This window comes from Carassius auratus, unplaced genomic scaffold, assembly GCF_003368295.1.
Source record: "Carassius auratus strain Wakin unplaced genomic scaffold, ASM336829v1 scaf_tig00007372, whole genome shotgun sequence".
Classification (NCBI taxonomy): Eukaryota; Metazoa; Chordata; class Actinopteri; order Cypriniformes; family Cyprinidae; genus Carassius; species Carassius auratus.
The window spans coordinates 1-14,819 of NW_020523842.1; the positions used below are offsets into that span (position 1 = coordinate 1).

The 14,819-nt window shown below is 36.8% G+C and overlaps 1 pseudogene across 1 annotated transcript; it reads left to right on the top strand.

The window, feature by feature from the left end:
- Positions 1 to 139: 139 nt before the first annotated feature.
- Positions 140 to 13,381, top strand: LOC113071471 (reticulon-3-like; annotated as a pseudogene). Its single transcript, XR_003280098.1, has 8 exons — positions 140 to 2,604; positions 2,896 to 3,676; positions 7,411 to 7,618; positions 7,935 to 8,073; positions 8,400 to 8,469; positions 8,632 to 8,678; positions 10,940 to 10,998; positions 11,154 to 13,381. The product of XR_003280098.1 is annotated as a reticulon-3-like (transcript).
- Positions 13,382 to 14,819: the final 1,438 nt, after the last annotated feature.

Genomic DNA, 14,819 nt, shown 5'->3' on the forward strand with positions numbered 1-14,819 from the left:
TTGGGTTTTGAAATTTTAATGATCTTACTTTAAGACAAACCTATACAAGCCTGAGCTTCAGCATGTTACCCTGCTTTCACTAATCGGAATTAAGGTAAAGTATGCCTTGAACTTTATTTCCAACCCTCCTTTTCCTCCTCTTTCTTGCTGCATGATGGATGCAGACAAAAGAGTGGTACTGGGCTCTGACAAACCTTCAGAGAATTTGGCCACATCTCTTCGCTTTTCTTCTCAGTCAAGTTCCTTTTCATCAGTTGCTTATGGAATTGACTCTTCACCTGGTGACAACATAGATCATACCATCAAAGAGAAACGGGAGCTTTTTGAGTCATCTTTTGGCTTTCAAAAGCAGGACTCCCCTATAAAGACATCCCCAGTGTCTGAGAGAATCAAAGCACTAGAAGCTTTAGCTGCAAAGCAGAATGATTTTGATAGAAATGATGGGGGTTTCCACATTTTAAAGAGCGTCACTACGAGAAGTCCCCTACTGAAACACATGGAATTTCCTCCCGCTTGTCCTTCCAGAAAAGGACAATATCAAATGAGCAGGAATCTTCAGAATTACCCTTTCAGAAAAGGAAAATGTCAAGTGAGCGGGAATCTTCAGAATCGCCCTTTCAGAAAAGGACCATGGCAAATAAGCAGGAATCTCCAGAATCGCCCTTTGAGAAAAAGACCATGTCAAATGAGCAGAAATCTCCAGAATCACCCTTTGAGAAAACGACCATTTCAATTGAGCAGAAATCTCCAGAATCACCTTTTGAGAAAAAGACCATGTCAAATGAGCAGAAATCTCCAGAATCACCCTTTGAGAAAACGACCATGTCAAATGCACAGAAATCTCCAGGATCACCCTTTGAGAAAACGACCATTTCAAATGAGCAGAAATCTCCAGAATCACCCTTTGAGAAAACGACCATGTCAAATGAGCAGAAATCTCCAGAATCACCCTTTGAGAAAACGACCATGTCAAATGAGCAGAAATCTCCAGAATCACCCTTTGAGAAAAAGACCATGTCAAATGAGCAGAAATCTCCAGAATCACCCTTTGAGAAAACGACCATGTCAAATGAGCAGAAATCTCCAGAATCACCCTTTCAAAAAAGGACCATGTCAAATGAGAAGGAATCTCCAGAATCACCCTTTGAAGTGCTTGGAGAGGAAAAGCATGGAAGTGATTTTGAGGACACCGCTGACTGGATGAGAGCTCACTTACCTCCAGCACCAAATTTCAACATTGAAGATCCTGATCTTGATGAGGGAAATGATTTTCCTTTGCTGCAAGAGAGCCCATCCAAAGTGATGATACCAAACAGTGTTGATACAACTGAAGTTCCAGAAACTTTTGCAGGAGTTCCTGATCAGTTTATGGACCGTCCTATCAAAGAGGCAGATGACATCAATCAGTCGAAGGATGATGACAACAAGCAGTCAAAACAAGAGAGTGTTGAGGACGATTCTGAATTTGACCAGAACTTTTTACCAACAGCCTATATGTGGGACAAAAAAGAGAAAGCCGATATGGGCACTCAAGGCTATCAGATATTCCCTGACAGTCAAGAGCTTCCTTCCTCTCCTGCTGCTCCTGCAGATTTTGAGTCACCATCACCCCCAGTATCCCAACAGATACAGCCTAGTTCTGCAGAACATTCCAATATTTCGAAGGGAAACTTGGAGCCTGCTGAAATCCAGGAGATAGACAGTTCTGGGGAGTCAGATGATACAGTGATTGAAGAAACCATGAGCATCCCAACAGTGGGAAATAATGGCCTTGACACCGAAACCCACAAGGAAGAGGAGACCATTCCAAACAATGAAAAACAGCCAATACAGGTACCTATTATTAACGTTATTGAAACCGAGGAGCAAGTTTTAAGTGATGATGAAGAACCATTTGAGGTGGAAGGAGAGGTGGAGGAAGAGAATGAAGAGTGTCAGATATTGCAAGGTGAAGGCAAAAGGTCATCCGACCTACATAACTCAGAAGTTCAAGAAAAAGTATCTGTGGAAACTCTACACAGTGAGCATAAACCTGACCATGGCATTTCCTCTCAGACAAATCAAACCAGCTCTGAATCAGAACAATCTCCTGAGCACAAGGTGATTGAAGATGATTATGAAAGTGGCATTTTTCTCCAGTCCTCTCCAGACTCTGGAGGCTTAAATTTAGAGGGCTCTCAAGAGCTTATATCTCAGAATTTGGTGTCCTTTGAACCCCTTAAAGAGTCATCCCTGGAAAAAGACAAGGCAGTAGAAATACTTTCTGACCTTCCCCCTGACATCAGTTCCCCCTCAAATGAGCCCAGTGATGTAGAGACTTATCTGGATCATTATGCCAGTGAAGAGCTTGCTTTAAAAGACCAGCTGAATTCGTCTTATTTTAAGGAGAGCAAAGGTGAGAAAATAGAACTTCCAAAGACAAGCTGCCTTCCAGATAATAAAAATGTTCAAGAATCCTTTGGACATATTACTGATGATTTCAACAAGACACTCAACAAATGCAGGCTAGACTATGAATCTGTGCCTGAACTTTCCATATCTGACCTTTCATCTGATATTCCTGATGATATTGAGATTACTCTCCCTCAAAACAAAATGCAGAGTGTTGAATCAGAACAAATTACTGATGATTTCAACGAGACACTCAACAAATCCAGGCTGGACTATGAATCTGTGCCTGAACTTTCCATATCTGACCTTTCATCTGATATTCCTGATGATATTGAAATTACTCTCCCTCAAAACAAAATACAGAGTGTTGACTCAGAACAAATTACTGATGATTTCAACGAGACGCTCAACAAATCCAGGCTGCACTATGAATCTGTGCCTGAACTTTCCATATCTGTCCTTTCATCCAATATTCCTGCCGATATTAAGATTACTCTCTCTCAGAACAAAATGCCAAGTATTGATTCAGAAGATCAAAAGTCAGCAGTAGAAATCAAGGATTCAACCTTGCAGGAACAGGAGGAATTGCAAGTCCAGTCAATTGATCAACAACCACCAGTTCAAGAGAACCCACCTACACCATTTCACTCTTTTTACAATGAGCAGTCTAGCAAAATTATTGACGATATTCCTGGCCCTATGGCAAATGAGGTAACTGAGGGATCAGTGATAACTAAGTCTGAACCACGAGTGGTGACCACAGAAGATCTTTTAGATAGACCGGATTCGCCAGAGACCCTGAGTGATTCAGAGACGATTGAAGCAGAATGTTCAGTAACAGCTGCGACTGATAGTTTCGTGGAGTTCATGAGGGAGTGTCTTAAGTCACGGCAGGACGAGGAACCTGAAGTTCTCAGTCCTGTACGAAAAACTATAGACCAGAATCCCAAATCTGATGCTTCTGCTTCCACTCAATCCTCCCCAGCAATGATTATGGACTTCGAGCAAGAGCGCCTCACAATTTCTGCTTTGAAAGAGCTCGGGAGCAGCCAAGAGGAGGAAGACGAGAATATTTCCACTATGAAGACTGTCCTAAAGCCTGATAAAGCTCCAAATCCTACACCAAGTGCTGAGGTCTCCGTCACCTCATCTTCTCACACTCCTCAAAACGAGTATCAGCCTGATGCCTTACTTCCCAAAGAGGTAGAGGCAATCGACATTTGGGTAGCAGAGGCCTACCACCTTGCAGAGCATGTCTTGACAGCAATACTAACCCACCTTACAGGTAACATGTCTTTCTTCTGGGCAAGCTAACCCTGCACGCATCCCCCAAACACTAGACCTTACTTACCTCTTTTACTTTATAATTCTACTTTAATTTACTCAACTCTAACCTATAAGAATGCTTCTGAAAAGATGCCACTAAGTAACTAATTTAATAGCCTTATGGAGATTATATATGCTTTGTTTGTTGTGAAGCAATCTTTAATTGTGTTATAAAATATTATTAGCTAAGACCAGTCATATTGTTAAATGTACTGACTTGTATTTATTTTCAGACATGTCTCGTGAACTTAAAAACTTGATGGTATAGTATTAAAAGTGCTAAGTATAAAATTTTTTGCAGATTGGCTTCATGCACAACACTTTAGGTCGGGTCACACAGTTTATGTCTTGTCTCAGGTTTCATCTTTTTATGCAATCTTTTTCGGGAAGGCTGTCAGGAATGAAGTCGGGGTGAATGTGTCATTCAACAGGAGTAGCATTTTCTTCCATTTGGCAGTTAGTAGGCTATTGTTATTTGAATACTCATGTGGTACAACACGAGAAAGTAATGCAGAATAATCGGATTTGTGCAATAATTTCCACTTAAAAGGAGAAATGCTTGGCCTTTACCATAAGGACAATGGTATTACAAAAGCAGTTAATTAAATTAACTAAATTTAAAAAGTTTCAGTTTTACCTAAAAGATAGAGCTGTAATTAAAACTGCATTCAAATAGACTGTCAAAATATGAATTTAAGCATATATATTCCCCAGTTGGGTTTTGCTGACATGAAATGCAGATTTATCACACATGGCCCAGTAGAACTCTGTTGTTTCACAATGTCGAAGGAAAGGTCCAATGCCTTATCTAAAGCACGTACACTTCCTGCATGCCTTCAGTTACCATGAAGGATTCTGTTATGATGTTTACATTTATGCTCTTATCAGACGCTTTCTTGGTAATGTAGAATCAGTTTTGTAAATGCTACATGATTAACAACATGATTAATTTCTAAAGTAATAAGAATATAATGTATTATAATACTTATGTTTGTAGAACCTGTTTTTTATTATTATTTTATTTATTGTAGGCTACATATCCAAAACAAGCTGAGAATGTTTTTCTTAATTATTTTTAACGCTGATGTTTGAAGTTAATGGAGAATAAATTTGCTTTTCAGAATAAATTATTCACCGATAATTGTATAATTGTGCAGCCCCAATTTTGTAATTAAAAAGTAATAGATACTTAGGTATTTACTAAAAAGACAACGAACACTAACATTTTCTTAACACTTTACAATGTGTATTAATTTGTTAACATTAGTTAATGCATAAGGTATCATATACAATAGTTCTTTTGTTTGTTAGTTTTTTTTTTATATAAAATTTATTAATACAGGTTAATGGTAATTAATGAATATACTATATTGCTATAAATATATTATTTTGATGTTAATTCATGTATCTTATGTGTCTGTGTGCGTGGGGGGGAGGGGGTGTGGGTGAACAAATAAAAAAAAAAAATGCTGTAAATGTAACTAATGTTAATGAATTTAACCTAACTGTAAAGTGTTACCAATTCATATAGACAGTTATTCATTTCTTTTGCTCGTTGCCATATGTATTTATAATAAATTAAGTGGGTTATTTAATGTATCTAGAGCATATTCTTTGTCTCACTTGAGTTTTTTTGGATGAGATTTTTTTCAACTTGGTATTTTGTCAATCACATAAATACAGCTGAGAGCTTTCCAGGGGTGTGAAAGTTTGTTATAATGGGTGTGGCGGTTTCCTCTTGGGTTTGTCAGAGCTGTAGATAATAGTGTGTGGTTGTGTGAATTACTGTTGCATAGGTTTGGCTAATAACTGTACTCAATTATGTATTTATATGCATTTGAAACTACAAATAAATATTCACGATAGGCATTAGAATTTTTCCAAATGGTCTGCCATGTAAAATGTAGCAGTTTAATTTCACTTGAGACTTCAAGTGTATAAATGTGGCCAGTAGCCTTTAAATAACTGACCTCATTAGATTTTCATTGCATGAAATTGGCTCACACCATTCGTTTCTGAACGTACAGATGAGCACTCACTGTGACGAGGAAAAACTGGAATTTTTAGCTGAAATTTTTGTACTTGGGCGGGATGGGTGATTTCATGCATGACTCAGTTGTAAATGATTCATACACACGTGAACTCCTCCATGGTTTCGCACAGTTGCATTAGATGGTGTTATGTACCTTTAAGAGTCGAGCTGTGCAAGACCTAAAAGAGGCCACTGCGGCTCAGCAGCCACTGGGACATGCTGTTGTATCTGGGTCCACTAATGCCAACGAGGGAGGGAGGAAATGATAACGAATAACTGTTCTCAGCCGAGGCTGCCTCCCTGTGGGCACTTGCAAAGCATGCTGGGAGGGACTGAGACCCCTGCAGTGAGCAAGAAGGAAACCCCTCACATGCACTGAGCATTTTAGCCCCCGAGCTGTGAGAGTGGACAAAAACAATGGTGTTCTCTCAGGCTCTGAATCATTTACCACTCACCATTATGCTGTAGCCATGTCACGTTGACTGTTGTTGTAAACAATATTTTTTTCCTCGCTTTTCAATTTTTCTCTCTCAAAATATTGCCTTCAACTGACCTGAGCTCATCAGAGTTATTCATTAAATAAATGCAGCCTTTGTGAGACTTCTTTCAAAAACCTTATTTTTGAAAGAATTCTAAAAATACTAACAACCCCAAATTTTTTAAACTGTAATCTATTACCTGTTATTTAACGGAATTTTAACCTAGCATGAAAAGTAGAGTTTGGGCCACATATCTCCCTCCTACCCCTAATTAATTAATGCATTTATTTATTTTGGCCTGTCCCACCTTAGTGACCTTGACTTTGGCTGTCTTCAGTAAATAAAATCGTACAAAAATGTAGGTTTATATGCCCTATTGAACAGATATTTAGTGGTCAGTGCATTTCAGAATTTAAACGTTATCTGAAAACCCGAAGGGGAAAAGCTGTATCCAACCATGTTTTGTTTGAAGCGAATGCATGAATGCATTTACAGTTTCCTGGATTGTGAATGTCATATGTGCTTGAGGTGATGTACTAAAGCTGACAGACCAAACATAGTAACAGTGGAAGACGTAGCTGTGTTTTCAACCAGCCAGCGCTTGCACGTGTAAGGTCTTGTGTTACAGGACCCTTCCCCACACATGCCCAAGTAGGAATTCCTCCTCTTGGAAGGCAGTGTTTTGAAAACACTGAGTCTATGCCAGGGAAATATATATTGGTGTAATTTCCTGTTCTTTTAGGGTACAATATTGTGCACCCTCTTTATGAATTCTGATGTCTTTAATACCACCATCTTCCACCATAGACCGTTTATGTGTCCGTGATTTCCTGAGAAATGAACCCCTTCAAGGAATCGCTCCATGTGGAGAATGCCTTTTATGTAAGGCTTCTTTAAAAGGTTCCTTTCACCAAACGCTCGAAAACTGCATTACGTAACTGCAGCTGTATGGAAAATATGAGCTCAGTATTATTTATGACCGAACTAATGATTGCACAGTTCAGGTACAAAAAGAGAACCCATTAAGATAATGTGTTACTACCTTTTACAGCTGCACACTCAAGTTTTAAAGTGTTTTGCACCAGTTTAACAATTGATTTCATTCATTTTGTCGCTATATCCTGTAATGTTCATTAAAACACACCACACACATGGTTTTCACATAGTCTCTCTGTCATGCAGTGACTGACCTGGTGCACTGGCGGGACCCTAAGAAGTCAGGCGTGGTGTTTGGAGTGTCACTGCTGCTGCTGCTTTCTCTGGCAGCGTTTAGCGTGATCAGCGTGGTCTCCTACCTGCTGCTGGCCCTTCTCTGTGTCACCATCTCTTTCCGCATCTACAAGTCTGTCATCCAGGCTGTGCAGAAGTCCAATGAAGGACACCCCTTCAAGTAAGAGACATTTTTTGGCCTGTTTTTCTAGGTGTCTTAACAATAGACAAATATCGAAAATATTCTGTATCAAACTAATTTTCAGTTTTGGACTGAATTGTGATGTTTACTTAATTATTAATTTCTCAGATTGGCATGGTTTGACTTTATTTTATTTTTTACAGTTTTTACATGTTCTCTTCATGCTTTAGTGTATGTTTGAACAAATCTGTCATGAAGATTAAAATAAAAAACACTTTGAGTGCAGTGGTGCTGAGAGGTGTGAGCATATGTGGTGGGGCAGGGCTAATTGGGTTGACCCATGTGCCTGTGACAGGGCTCTGATGGAGAAAGATGTCACCGTGCCCCCCGAGACCTTCCGCAAGCACGTGGACGTCTGTCTCACCCACGTCAACCGTGCACTCAAGCAGATGAGCCGCCTCTTTCTGGTCGAGGATCTGGTGGATTCCCTCAAGGTCAGGACCAGCAATTATAAACTATGTGACCAGATTAAAGTGATAGTTCACCCAAACATGAAATGTATTTCAGTATTGATTTACCTGAATTTTGTTCAAAACATTTATTACATTTTCTGTATACAAAAACCTGATATTTTAAAGTACGCATACAGTAATTCCTTTGCATACAACAGGTTAATAGTGACATTTAAGCTCCAAAAGGCAACAAGGAGCATTTATTTCTTTAGCAGTAGGATTTTTATTTAAACATTGCAAACAAATGCACATAAATAATTATGTTCTCAAGCGTTGTTCTTTTGTCCCACATTACCTTCTGATTTCAGCTGGCAGTGGTTATGTGGCTGATGACATATGTTGGAGCGGTCTTCAATGGCATCACTATACTCATCCTCGGTAGGCCGAATGTGCATCATCGCACTTCATTTGTATTATTTAATTTGTTGGTGGGGAATAAAATTGCTTGGTGTTTAGTTATAGGCTGACCAATTGAGAGTGAATCTACATAGAGTTTTGGAATAATTGTAATGACCTCACACTGGATGTTTTCTTTTTCAGCCGACATCCTGCTCTTCAGTGTACCGCCCATCTATGAGAAAAACAAGGTTAGAGCTATATCTTTCAGTTGCAAACCATGCATTGTGTGCTCCAAAAAAGCTTTTCCTGTGGAGGTCCAAATAAGAGATTGTAAAACAACAATAACCAAAATAATAATAAATATAGCTGCAAGCTGCACCTATGGGGCCAAGCACTACAGAAGCAAGCAAGGCAGTAAGCATCAGACCAAATGCAAAAATTAGTAATTATAACCATTGTAAGATGATTTTAGTCAAAATGGCTGAAAATCAGAAATAAAACCAATAGTAATGTGATTTAATGGGTTATTACTTTTGACCAGTTGGTGGCGTTGTTATAAAATTGATGTGGTTATGTTATGCATGAGGTGATAATAGCACACACAAAGTTTGGTGTCAATATGTCAAAGCTTTGCAGGGATACAGCATCAGTCGTTTTGGCATCATGCCTCAACTTTGTTGCAGCGCTATACAAAGACGGTTTCGTCTATTGACACAAAATTCATAACTTTGTCCCAGAGCAGTCTGAAAATGATATGACTAGATTTGGGTGAAAATCAGTTATCAAATTCATGTTGTGTGGTCAATGTGAGGTGACAATGGCACATACAAAGTTTGTTGTCAGTGTCAAAGCTTTACATAGATACAGCCTCAGATGCAGTTCGATTTATGTATTTATTTATTTTTTTTAAGGTCTACATGCCTTAAGTGCTTGGCCCCTAATAACACACTACCAATATGGTATTGTTTTAAAGGCCTCATATGCTTACCAAGGCTTAATTTATTTAATCAAAAATGCAGCAAAAAGAGTAATATTGGGAAGTACAGTATTATTTTAATTTAAAACAACTTTTTTCTATTTTAATATAATTTAAAATGTAATTTATTCCTGTGCTGGCAAAGCTGAATTTTCAGTTGTCATTTATATCAGTCTTCATGCTTGATCTTCTTTTTGGAAACTGCAGTAAATTTATTTTCAGGATCCTTTGATGAATAGATGTCTTTACTGTCACTTTTGATTAATTTAATGCATCCCTGCTGGAAAAAAAAAGTATAAATTTATTTAAAAGAGTCTTACTGACCCTAAACCGTTCAACAGTAATGTAATAATAATAAAACCTTTTCTATAGTAACTAATTTAGCTCTACCTAATCGAAGTAAGGGATCGAAAAGCATACTTTGTTTATGTGTGTATTTATGTATTAGTAATTAACTCATATCATGTTTACTAGTGTTAGTAGTATCTTAAATGACACAGAAAACTTGTACATAGAAAATAGTTTAGCTGTATTCATAACAAGTGCAGGGTTTTAAAACATTCTTATACAGATTTGCTTTTTTTTTTAAAGCATTACACATGCAGTTAGTGTTTGAGAACAGGGGGCCCACTGAGATCGAACAGTAATCAGTATGTACTGTATGATTATTACACCACAGGGGCCTTATGTAAGCCATTACTGAAGACTTGTCATAATCTTTGCTTAAAGCATTTGTCAAGTCTTTAATTCTTATATAACAGTGATTGTTAAGGAGTGCCTGATGCAGTTTTCTTTTCTGACCTTTTTTTTTTAATTAAATACAACACTAATGAAGATAATGTACAGCAGTAATGATGTATCCGTAATGGTGCCACTTAACTCTGAACTGTCTCTTTAATTTACATGGTGCAGAGCACTATACACTGACCTCAAAACTGCAGTAACCCAGTTTGTAATGTCTTCCCAGTGAGAAAACTAAAGACACAACTCTATTATAGTTTCTTTTTATTCATATTTCGAATTTTGTATTAATATTATATTTTTAATGTATAATTTTTTTTTTATTTCCTTTCTCATTTTAAAGTTTTAGTAATTTATGTCTATAGTTTTTATTTTTTCTGACTTTATTTTAGTACATGTAAATGGAAAAAGAGATGTTTTAGAAATTAGCTCAAATTAAGTGTAAAGGTTGTATTTTATTTTTAGTAATAAAAATGTTTAATGATAACAGAGTATACATGGATCTGACATAATTTGTGATGATTCAGGGTGTTTTCCAGCAAAACATATTTAATCCACAAAAGTGGCCTCACAATTTTATTTTATTTTTTAAATCAAATTTAAGGCCATAAAAAGTATTTTCAATCAGAACATTTTCAATGTAATTTCATTAGGTCTTAAATTTGGGGACAGAAAAACAGAAATCGCAATACAGCCTGATGTGTTTATTAAACTTCATAAAGCTATCATTTATTAGTGATATCACAGTCATTATTTCTTACAATACAAAATCTCTCTTTGCTTTTTCCACAGACCCAGATTGACCATTACATTGACATTGCACGCACTCAAGTCAACAATACAATTGCCAAGTGAGTATGTTTTGAGTAGAGTACTAAAGTAAAAATACCATCTGTGCATGCAATTTATCTATAAAGAACTGAGTCTTGGAAATGGCTGCCAATTAGTGAGACCCTGATGCCACATACTAACATTGCTACCCAATGGGTTTTTCTTCTCTCCTTAGGCTACAAGAGAAACTCCCGGGATCGCTGAAGCGCTGTAAAGCAGAATGATCCTCCTCTCCGATCCCTCGTTACCATGTTTACCATCCTTCTATCTTTAGCTGCCTCCCCTTACCCTAAGCCCCGCCCCCATTCCTATTTTTCCCTGTTTAACCCCACACCTTAAAACAACCATCTGCACTGAACCAGCTAGTATGTAAAATCTAAAAAGCTTCTTGATATTCAATGTTAACTCTGCAGCTTATTAATGAGCATTAAGAAAAGAAGCTTGGGGCACCAGAAGCTGGTGTTTTTCAACACAAAAAGTGATGTAATGCTACTGGATGCCCATTGTGATGGCCAGTGCATGGAAGGATTTGTGAACTAGACTGAACTTCTTATGACCTGGTTTTGAGCGTTGGGATGGGTGGTGCTGTAGTCATGAATTAAGACAGGCGTTTGACTCAAAAGCGAATGTCTGTACTTTAAAAAAATGAACATTTCACTAAAAAATGCTGACAAAAAAAAAAAACATACTTTACCCCCTTTTCTTTCTTTGAAAAATGTGTTTGTATTCATCTGAAATGCACTGAACATTATTAGATTGCATGTTTTGATCAGTCAGGATGGATCGGGACGCTAGCAGCAGTGATGATTCGGTCTAGTTCACTATCCTCCCTGTTATTGGTGCAGTTTTTTAATTTTGTGTATGTGTATATATAGTTTGATTACGACGGGCTCTTTGCTGTGAAGTAGTTAGTGTTGCTTTTTATATTTAAAAATCAAATATACAGCTCTTGTATGTCTCTTTCGCACCTCTTGCACTCAGTCATCTGAGTTGAGTTCACATGTAAGTGTTATTGTTATTACTCTTCAAATAATAGTTATTATATTATATCTTGATTAGGATGGCTGCTTTAAATCCCCTTTCTGACATTGGCTGTGCAACAAATATTAATAACCTTAAGATTGAGTTATGTATAGGATCGTCAGAGAACCAGAATATAGGAGAGAAAGGCAATAATTTTCTGCTTTATGTGAAGTTGGCCCCACAAGTCATCGATTTTCATTGAAACAGGGCCAGTGCCCATCATTCATGTCATTTAGAAAGCTAAAACTGTTTTTTTCTCAGCATTTCGGGGCATCGTTTACCACCTTGGGCACTGAAGAAGTTTAAATATTTAATAAGGCTACAAAGAACTATTATTTTAGCTGGATAATTATACTTACTAATATGTGGTAACACTGTTTTTCCTTAAGTCGAAACTCCACTGCAAGCACTGTTGGCTATTAGGAGACAACTACAAGGCTGAGTTTAATTCTGAAAGCGAAGGGTAACATAATGAAAATAGTAAAAATGGTTTCAGGTGGGCTGAAGTATTTAAAAGCAATGCCAGTCCACACAAAAACTACTCCAATGCATATATGCACACAGTCACAACACAATAAATGTCTCGTCTACCATATATCAATAGTCACATTCATATAGTTGTCTTTGTCACTACGTAGTCTGTCATATCCTGATGGTTTTGCGTCCTTCGCTTAACATTCCAGCTGATGCAGTTGGAAGCATGTTCACATTGGAAATTTGTTTAGAAGAGCATCGAAAATGATTAATACTAACAAGTTCCATCACATTTTAAAAGTCTGTTTTGTGATTTTTATGGCCCCTTTCTTATATACTTTGATTTGCTATTGATTCCATGAATTTCTTCTTCTCTCTCTCACACCCTTTTTGTGTTGTATGCATGTTTACACACAACCAGATTCAGATGAATGTGTCTTGTCATTGTGCTGCTTAACTAGCATGTTCTACAGGTGAGATCACATGTGCGGTGTTGCTTTTGAAGAACAGGTCAAGCTCGGACAGTTTGTATTGCCACATTGTTTTCAGTTTAAGGGTAAATTATGACTATATAACTTCTTTTTTAATAGATGCAGGCCTCTCTGTTTAGGTTATTATCTGCTTTCTTCTCTTCTGAGGTTCAGTTTAATATTTGGGTATTTTTATAACTTATTCCTGTAGTACTTTAGCATGTTTGCGGTTTCTTTCCTGTGTTTCTCTCTGAGAAGGGTTGACGGAGGTCACATTCTTTTTTCTTTTGACTCTTGAAGACTAGATGTGGTGACTAACATCTAAATTCAGTCTGTTAGTTTTGAATTAAGTTAATATGTGGGGAGGGAGATGCAAACAGGAAAACTTGTGCTCCCTGTAATGATGTCAAAGTGAACTTAATAAAAATGACAAAACATTTGTAGTGCTTGTTTTTTTTTTCTTATCATGAAAGTAGTCGTCACACATAAAAACATTTGGAATAAGATTTTTTTTTTTTTTCAAGTAATGAATACTTCAGCAAGGACACATCAAATTTATCAAAAGTGACTCAAAAATACACAATATTATTAAACTGCTGTTTTCAACACTAATACTAAATACTAAAACGTAATAATAAATGTTTTTTGAGCACTAAATCCAGAAAATTATAATGATTTCGGAAGGATCATGTGACCCTGAAGAGTTATGATGCTGATAATTCAGATTTGCCATAACAGGAATAAATTAGATTTTAAATACTAAATAGAAAAACATATTACATTGTACAAGTATTTCACAATATGACTCTTTTTACTGTATTTTTTTTATCAAAAAAATGCAGCCCTGGTGAACATAAGAGCCTTATTTTAAAAAAGTAAACATAAATTAGTTCCCGAAGTTGAATTTGTACAACAACAGTTGCTTATGTCGGAATATGTACAAGAAATGTTTAAGAAATGTATTTTTAAGAACTAGGCTTTCCATATCGACATTAATTGACATGATATTTTATTGATTATTGGTGTTGCAGTAAATTATACAAGAGAAACAAAAGGGATGATATTTAAATCCAAGAATGGTGTATATACATGTGTTGAATGGATTGTTATATGGGCACATAACTTAAACTTTTTGATTTGTTACTCCTCAACGTTGCAACCCTGAGAGTGTGAACCTAAAGAACCTCGTCATCACAAAGAAGATTGTGTGCCAATTTCCACAAAATGATCTGTGGGATGTTCCAAACTGAGAAAGTGCCTCCATATTGCAAAAAAAGAAAAGTCCAGATTGCATTAAAAGGAAAGTCCTCATGTGACACTAATGCTGACACAATGGTTTCAGTTCATTCTGTGCAGGATTAAAGAGAGAACTGAACATTATGACTGTTTGTCATAGACCAGTGCGAAATGTCTCTGTGATGAGAAACAAGGATATTTGTTAAAGACCTATTTTATGCTATCATGCATTTCTTAAATACATGCAACCAGGAAGTTTTAATGATTAGAGAACATGCATGTATGATCTGCTCATTTGATTGCACCATTATTATTCAATTCAATATTCAAACTGACCAAGATTCATTAATGCAAAAAAAAAAACAAATTATGATGAATAAAACACCCTGAGACATGGATCTCACTCAAAAGAAACCAGACTTTATCTAAACAGAAAGTTGATTGGATATTTATTTCATAATAACTTTTTGGTGAACTGAACCAATATTATATAACATTAACATTGTAAACCATATATTATATTTATGCTTTTTCTTTCAAAATGGGAAAATCTGATTGACAAAATGCTCTTTGAAATCATAGATTTTCTCCCACTGTGTTTGCTTGGTGAGTCCTAAAAAATGGACTCAGAATCCATT